This window comes from Eurosta solidaginis, chromosome X (assembly GCF_040869045.1).
Source record: "Eurosta solidaginis isolate ZX-2024a chromosome X, ASM4086904v1, whole genome shotgun sequence".
Lineage (NCBI taxonomy): Eukaryota > Metazoa > Arthropoda > Insecta > Diptera > Tephritidae > Eurosta > Eurosta solidaginis.
In genome coordinates, this window is record NC_090324.1 from 107,020,270 (window position 1) to 107,028,771 (window position 8,502).

Sequence of the window (8,502 nt, forward strand, 5' to 3'; positions counted from 1 at the left end):
CATCTCTGCCAACCGCAGCGCACATCTTGCGAAACAGTATGTACGTCGATGACGTCGTTGCAGGGGGGCATAGCATCGACGCAGCAATCGCGGCTCGCGATGAAATCACAGCTGCATTAAAGTCAGCAGGATTCCCTCTGCGAAAGTGCACCTCTAATTGCAGTAGGATACTACAGGGCATACCCAAACCTCATAGGCTTACGGAAGACTTTCTGGAGTTCGAGGACGCGAGCATGGTAAAAACCCTAGGCATCCGTTGGAACGCGCATTCCGACTATTTTTATTTCACAGCGAAACCAATCGAAAACCAGGACATCTTAACAAAGAGGCGATCCTATCTGCCATCGCCAAACTCTTCGACCCGTTAGGCTGGCTTGCTCCAGTTATCATCGTAGCCAAGATACTAATGCAGAACATTTGGTTGGAGGGGACGGATTGGGATGAACCGGTATCCGCAATCACTTTAGATCGGTGGCAAGCCTTTATGCAGGAGTACCCCACCATTAACCGGATTCGTATACCTCGGTGGGTGCACTTCACCCCAACCAACGATATAGAAATTCACGGCTTCTGTGACGCGTTCGAAAAAGCCTACGGGGCTAAGGTTTACGTGCGAGCTAAGATCAACGATAGGACATACGTGAGTCTACTCATGGCAAAAACGAGGGTGGCACCAGTAAAAACAATTTCACTACCATGATTGGAGTTATGCGGTGCTGTCTTGCTGGCGGAGACTTTAGAAAATGTGATGGAGAACCTGCACTTAGGCACATTTAACATTCACCTATGGACAGATTCGACCATCGTCCTAGCATGGATTCGAAAACCACCGTGTTCCTGGTCAACATTTGTAGCTCACAGGGTGACAAAAATCGTGGAGAAGGTAGGAACGAAAGCATGGCATCATGGCGAGTCCGCATCAAATCCAGCGGACTTAGCCAGCAGAGGACTTCCAGCCACGGACCTAGTCGACAACTCTTTGTGGTGGCAGGGACCTTCTTGGCTGAAAGAAGGCAAAGCGGAATGGCCATCTCAAGGCGAACAGGAGTACCACACAAACATCGAAGAAAAACGAGTACAAGTGCATGCAGGAACGAACCTCAACAATAGCGAAGATATTCTTGATCGGTTTTCCGATCTATCAAGAGCGTTGCGGGTAATCTCCTACATTATAAGATTCGCCAATAGAACCCATCCAAAAACTAAAACGTCCTTTAAAGCAGAGTCGCACCAGATTTCGCCTCACGAAATCAAGGCTACGACTAGCCGCCTCATCAGGATATCCCAAACAAACCACTATGCCGAAGAAATAAGCTCCCTGAGAACTAGGAAACCCATCGCGACCAAAAGCGAGATCCTCTCTCTAGACCCCTTTATCGACGAAGATAATGTCTTCGGGTGGGGGGTCGTCTCAACGCATCCAGGGACGTTCCCGTCGACGAGCGTCACCCGATAATCCTCTCTTATGCCTGCCGACTCACCCGTCTCCTACTCCAGTTTGTCCACACCATTTCCGTACATGGCGGAAACCAACTGATGCTGCGGCTCCTACGCACGCAATATTGGATACCTCGGGTCAAAAACATGATCCGATCCATCATCCACAACTGCAAGGCCTGTACGCTATTCCGCAAACGTTCCCCGACGCAACTTATGGGAATTCTCCCGGCGGAACGTACTACCTTTTCTCGGGCATTTACCAACACCGGGTGGATTTTGCCGGACCGTTTGACATCAAGTCTTACAGCGGACGAGGATGCCGCATGTCTAAAGGATACGTCTGCCTATTCGTCTTCTTTGCGACTAAGGCGATCCACTTGGAGGCGACTAGCGAACTCAGCACCGCCGCGTTTCTCGCAGCATTTAGCCGGTTTGTCACCAGACGAGGATGCCCGAAAAACCTCTATTCCGACAACGGGACGAACTTTGTCGGTGCGTCGAGGGCTCTCCGCTCAGAGCTCAAGGCATTCCTCGTTGATGCGCGCGACCAAACCCTCTCTAAATACGCCCACCAAACCCTGACATGGCATTTCATACCAGCAGCTGCTCCTCATATGGGCGGGCTGTGGGAAGCGGGAGTCAAGAGTTTCAAAACTCATTTCAAAAAGATCGTATCGGATCATAAATTTACTTTCGAGGAGTTTAGCACCCTCCTATGTAGGATTGAATCCTGTCTCAACTCCCGACCCCTAAGCCCATCTTCAAATGACCCGTCCAACCTGGAGCCACTTACCCCCGGGCACTTCCTAGTCGGGGGCCACCTACTAGCGCCACCCGAGATTGACGTCAGCGAGAATCGCGCTTCACTCGTCAATCGATGGGAAAAACTTAAGGCGCTGCATCAAACCTTCTGCAAACGGTGGAAAACGGATTATCTCACCGAATTGCAGAAGCGCGTTAAGTGGAAGCATCCACAATCAAATCTCAAACCGGGGGACCTAGTCGTCATTAAGGAGGATAATCTACCCCCCAACGAATGGGGAATAGGTCGGATATCCAATCTTCACTATGGCCCCGATAACCGAGTTCGAGTCGTCGAACTGGATACGGCAAGGGGACAAACGACCAGACCAATCACGAAATTGGTCCTGCTACCACCCTCCAGTGAGGGTGAGGGAGACTTGTAACTCCCAACCGTTATAACCAACCCCCCTAACCCAGCTCACCTTCACCCCGAACGAGGCCAACAACTCGCTCAACCCAGATCTCGTTCACCCCGAACGAGGCCAACACAATCCTAACGCAGATCCATTATCTGCCACAGAACACCAAATATCATTACCCAAAATGATTAAAAAACATTGAAATTTAAAAAGCACTTTGCGACTTTTTATGAAAGATTAAAATTTAATCACCAAAGGGCTTCCAAAATGATTCCAAATAGTGAGCGAAATCTGCTTCAACCACATTGTTTACGCAAGGGCCAATGTTCATCGAGTCATTGGCCAACAACAATAGCAACTCCCAAAAACCCCTAATGCACATAGGGATCTATACAATAGTCATCACGGGTGCAGACAATCCCAAATCTAAAAGGACTCAGCACCACCATGACCAACACACTCTCCCCTCTCATCCACTGTAACTACCCCTAAATGGTGAGCTATCAGCATTGAAAAGACAATTAAATACAAATTAAATAATATACCGAACATGTCACCTGGTAAGATGTGGTGAGCGATATGATCACTATACATATCAAAAGGGCAGACACTCACCTTCTCTTTAGTGAGCAATCGTATCTAATCATATAACAAGGGCAACGCTGCGAGACGATGTGTGGCTATGTCGAGCTAAAGAATTTAATGCCAAGTTTCAACCCGGTGACGCATGCATATTAACCGGGATGAAAGTCATATCAAATTGAGTTAGCCGTTAGCCAACGTTCTCGCACCGTACCTATAAATTGCCTCTTTCAGCTTTAGAAAATTTTTGTGGGCCAAAATCAAGGAAAATCATTGCTCTGGATTACATGCATAAAGTTTCGTGGTTTGGGAGCCAGACATTTTTCATTTAATACTCACCCTGAGTCTCCCTGTCAGGCTATATGGTTGCTGTAGGGAGAAATCGGTTCTGTCCCCCCCTGACAAAAGCCGCACAATCTACAACAGCGTCTTTTCCATTGACGTATTAATCCGCGTTCAACATCCCACCAACATTGTCAACGGTTATGAGCGTTTTGCCGATATAAACGTGATTAAGTGCTCAAAGGTATCACTGTCGCTCTTTACGTAGACGGAACCCGTATGCCAAAGCGTCAGCCTAACTAGTAAGAAGAAGGAGAAATGTTGTATTCATTATGGTTTGAGCTAATGGATTTTCGCAAAACCTACCTTGCCGAGTGCCTAGCCCAGAGATGCCACGCACAATTAACCTTTTTAAACTGACGTTGTCACTCCCAACACGGAGTTTCTTTGTACCTATCACTCGGCTTGTGATAGGAGATAAAACCTGGACATCTGTACGACCCATTGGTTTTCCTTGCAAAACTTTTCCCTTTCATGTAGCAATTTTTGGATCAGATACGCGGAGGAGTGGTAGAACCAAATCTGTACCGCGTAAGCCATACGCCGTGAAATAATATAACTTATGCGATACCCCGAATGCAGGTATTCCAGCTTTTTGCGCGCGTTCAATACCCATAGCATCGGGCTTATTCGATATAACTAATACCACATCGGCATGCACATCCTGCGATGTATCACGACAAGTGCTTGTAAATCGCTACCCGTACCAGATATGAGTACTGCAACACGTTTGCTTGGTTTATTTTGTAATTGTTTTACAAGTTGTAAACAACGTTTGAAACTTTTCACAACAACTTGCCTCGAAGGCAAAGCGCTTTCTTCAAAGAGGTTTTTGCAGTTGGACTTATCTAAACTCAGTCCTTTAAAAAGTAAAGCATATTCGATTGCGCTGCCACATCAGCTGGGGATTGGCGTGCATACGTTCACCAGTTGTATATAATTTCACCGATAACGTGCTGTAGGGTTGTGGTGGGTGTAATGTCCACCTCTACCCAATACATAACTACATAGAATTTAAGTAATATTACGTTGTATTGCAATGAATTGAGTAGCCTTTATAATTTTTAATTGCTGATGGCTTTGCTTCAGCGGCATTCGGCACTGGTGGACATAGCTCTCAACAAACTTCATATTTATCAAAATCACGTAAATTATACTTATATGTAGCAGCGGTGTTAGCATATAAGCCCATCATTACTTTACGCAACCTTTGCTGCGCTTTAGGCAAAAGCTTCGTATCTTCAGCATCCACCAATTCCCTGGCGATTAGTGACTGCTGCAACCGTCGTACAAGCTCAGTGGAGAATACGGCATTACCCTACCGGAAATGCACTTTAGCGAACGGCTTGACATGCTTGTGGCAATATATTAACACCGGCTTGATTCCATCGGGTGGATATTACAGCCACCCGGAATATATAATCAAAATCAAAAGATATTTGCACTGCACTTAGAGCAGGTATTCCAAAAACCAATTCTAAATGATATGGACGTACACGTTGAACACCTGGTATGTAATGTATTACATTTGTTTTTAAAATGTATTCCGCACCATTTTTAGTTTGCACACTCAACTTCAACCTATGCATATAGGAAGGTACAAACCACGGTATATTTTCTTGCAGGATGATAGGCAATGTTGACTAATGGGTCTTTGTAATTTGTGTTACTATTTGACCTCCTTCCTGTCCATGCCCAAGTATGTAACGATGCGCATAAAGTGGAGAAGGTTGTGCTAATCATACTGTTCACTTGATTTGCTTTCGGCTTATCCAAGCGATATTAAATTGTATATCAGTAGCACCTAAATTTTGTATATCGTATACGCCGTAAATTGTTTTACTACCACCACGCAAAGAGGTAATATTATATGCTGGTGCTAGTGTTAAATCATAAGGTTGATCATCGAGATGAACATAAATCTTACTACTTTTGCCAAACTGCAAGATCCATTCCAACCTTGTCCAAACAGACGTCTAGATTTGCCGTTGCAGTAAACTCAAAAATGCAATTGCTATTATAACCTTTACGCATTGTACGCATTCTTTATACCCAACGAGTGGTAATTTGTATTGTGAACATAGCCTGAATTAAGTAAAGGCGCAAATCCTAGTTTGCTATTGCATGGCAACAGTTTTTTCCATGGTGTCAAATTTTCTGTGCAAACGATTTCTCGAGGCAAGCTGGCATAACGTATAAATTGTGGTATTTTTTCTTTACTACCAGTTACAAATTGTGGTCGAAAACTAAATTTAGGCTCCACACTATTTGTTTTGTCAATATAATTTAAGGAGGCGCATAGTATTCCGGAGAAGGTGCTTGCAAGTTTTATCCATTGATCATCTATTATGGTTGATGTCAGATTTTTTCCCGCAAACCATGCTCTTACCTCTGCGCCCGGTGCTAAGTCCAATACTGGATATCATAAAGTTTCATATCTGCAAAGTCCTTGTGTCAAGTCGATATGTAACTCTCTAACATCGCATAAGGGCAAGGTTTCTGCAATGGGGCATGGTATGATTTGGGTGTAATGTAAATTATGTTTATCGCCATAATGCCAAAGGCTTGCAACCTGAAAATACGTATTAACATGTCCATTTGGCAGGGGCCGAATATAAAGTTCTTCATGAAAATCGTTCGACTCTGGCACAGCTTCAATAGACCAGATCAAAAGGATGATCAGATAAATAATTCCGAATATTCGTAGTATTTAAAAGCGTCCTTAGAAATTGACACAGCGAGTTAATGCCAATAAACCAAATCCGTATCAGAAAACGGAAGCTGTTCCTCTTAACACTCTTTAAGAAGCTATTACCAGCTGATGTATAGATGTGAGGTTGTGCTAATAATACTGTACGCTTGATTTGTAAATTTGTGCCGAACACCTTCTCCAACCCGGCGATTCCCATGGTAACAATCTGAAACGAAAAGAAAAAAATTATATTAATCTAGCTAGCCAGTAACTTAGAAAAAATCCACGTTTCTTGGAAATTCATTCTAAAATGTGTGTATACTCACTCCCATGAATGAATGACATTGTGAATGAACGAAACAAGGTTGCCACTCGTGACATTTGCTTTTGTCTTTTCTTACGCGGGATCCAACAAACTCGAGTGTTAGTTCCCGAACAACCTTACTTTCTTCCGACAAATGAAAATTTTGTTTTATTTTGACAATGTGGTGCATAAAAACACAATCAAAATCAACTTTCTTGTGAAAACAAAAGGCGAACCACTCGAGACCGAAATAATTTTCGCGGTTTATTTGCATTGTTCTCATTGTTAAAAAGGGTGGTGCAAATTAAAATGTAAAACATAAACAAAAAAACCATGGCACACTCAATAGTGGTCTCGCTTTCATGATAGAAATTGTTTTTTGTGTATTGAAGTTCCGATAAGTTTCGTCATATATGTGTGGATAATGTCATATATGCTTTCGATAATACAAACAAGGGAGAAATTAAAATTTGTAGTAAAGACTATAAAATTTATGTCGCGTCAGAACTCTTACACGAGCTTTCCCTAAATAAATACATGACATGACCATTATGTATCATTATACTGCAATGGGCAGCACCGCACAGCTGTCTCATTTCAACGATTGGAATGACAGCTCTACAAATTACCACTCTCGATAGTGTAGCCTATTTCCGCCAGGATGTGTTGAAATCAACAAACACACCACAATTTGTGATTCTCACACAACATGGCCCAAATCAACACAAAGAGTGTTCCCAGACAGCGAATAAAGGCCTCTTTACATCTGTCGCACATTTTATCAGCACGGCGTCATTTGACTAGTCATTTTACAGTCATTCATAGGTTATATTCATAGTCACATTTGCATGGGCGGGGGTAAGTTTTGTGACGAAATTTTTGTAGGGCAATTACAAGGAGCCGTGACAACACACGGGTTTACCGTGATATACCGTACATTAGCGCGTGTTGCCTGCCTCAGGCAAACACCAAAAAATATAGTTCGCCCTAAGTCTATACCCTGCAAAAACGCTCCACGTCATTTTACTAGTCATTTTACGGTCATTGTGACTTTCTGCAGCGGTTATATTCATAGTCACGTTTGCATGGGCGTGATGAACTTTTGTGACCAAATTTTCCGTTTCGTTCCTATTAATGTGATCGTGCATTCCGCTCCCACTTATAGGATGTGAGCATAGCACTGTGCTGCTCACACACGTCACAATGCTCGTCAAATGGCGGTAATTTTTCCGTCATTTCACTCTACATTTTCGAGCCATTTGACAATCAATTTTACTGCGGTTTTACCATTTATATAACCGCCATACAACGTGAATTTTACCTGCAGATTTACTTTACCTGGAGCAGCCATATGAATAAAATATGAACCAAAAAAATTGAATTTTCAGTATTTATTATTTTCAACATTATTATATATGTACATGAAATTGGAACTTATATTAATCCAGTTCATATAAAACAGAAGAACTTTAATAATAAATAAACTCGCTTAATTGGTTTTTGTTTTCCAATCTCTTCTAAGCGAGCAAAAAAATAATATTAAGCTTTAGACAAAACTCCAATTATTTGAATAATCTACAACTTAAAGCTTAGTAGAAATTCAGATCAAGAATATTCAAAGGTGTCGTGGATCCGATTGCTGTCGTAATTGAAGAACTTAAAAATGTACGACTATTAATTGAGTCAGACTTATTATTGTAACCCTTAGCAGGAGTATTGATTGGTTTCAAATCTAATTCCGACAGCAATCATATCACGACATCCCTTATTATATATGCACATGAAATTGTAACTTAAATTAATACAGTTCATATAAAGAAAAGTAAGTATTTTAATAATAAATAAACTCGCTTGATTGGTTTTCGTTTTCCAATTGAAATCTTTTCCAAGCGAACAGAAAATAATTTTAAGCTTTAGAAAAAACTCCAATAATTTGAATTAATTTAAATCTACAACTAAAAGCTAATTAGAAATTCAGA

General features: G+C 42.3%; 1 pseudogene; it reads right to left on the reverse strand.

Moving 5' to 3' along the window:
• Nucleotides 1-4,845: 4,845 nt before the first annotated feature.
• On the reverse strand, nt 4,846-6,213 carry LOC137235072 (GPI transamidase component PIG-T-like; annotated as a pseudogene).
• Nucleotides 6,214-8,502: the final 2,289 nt, after the last annotated feature.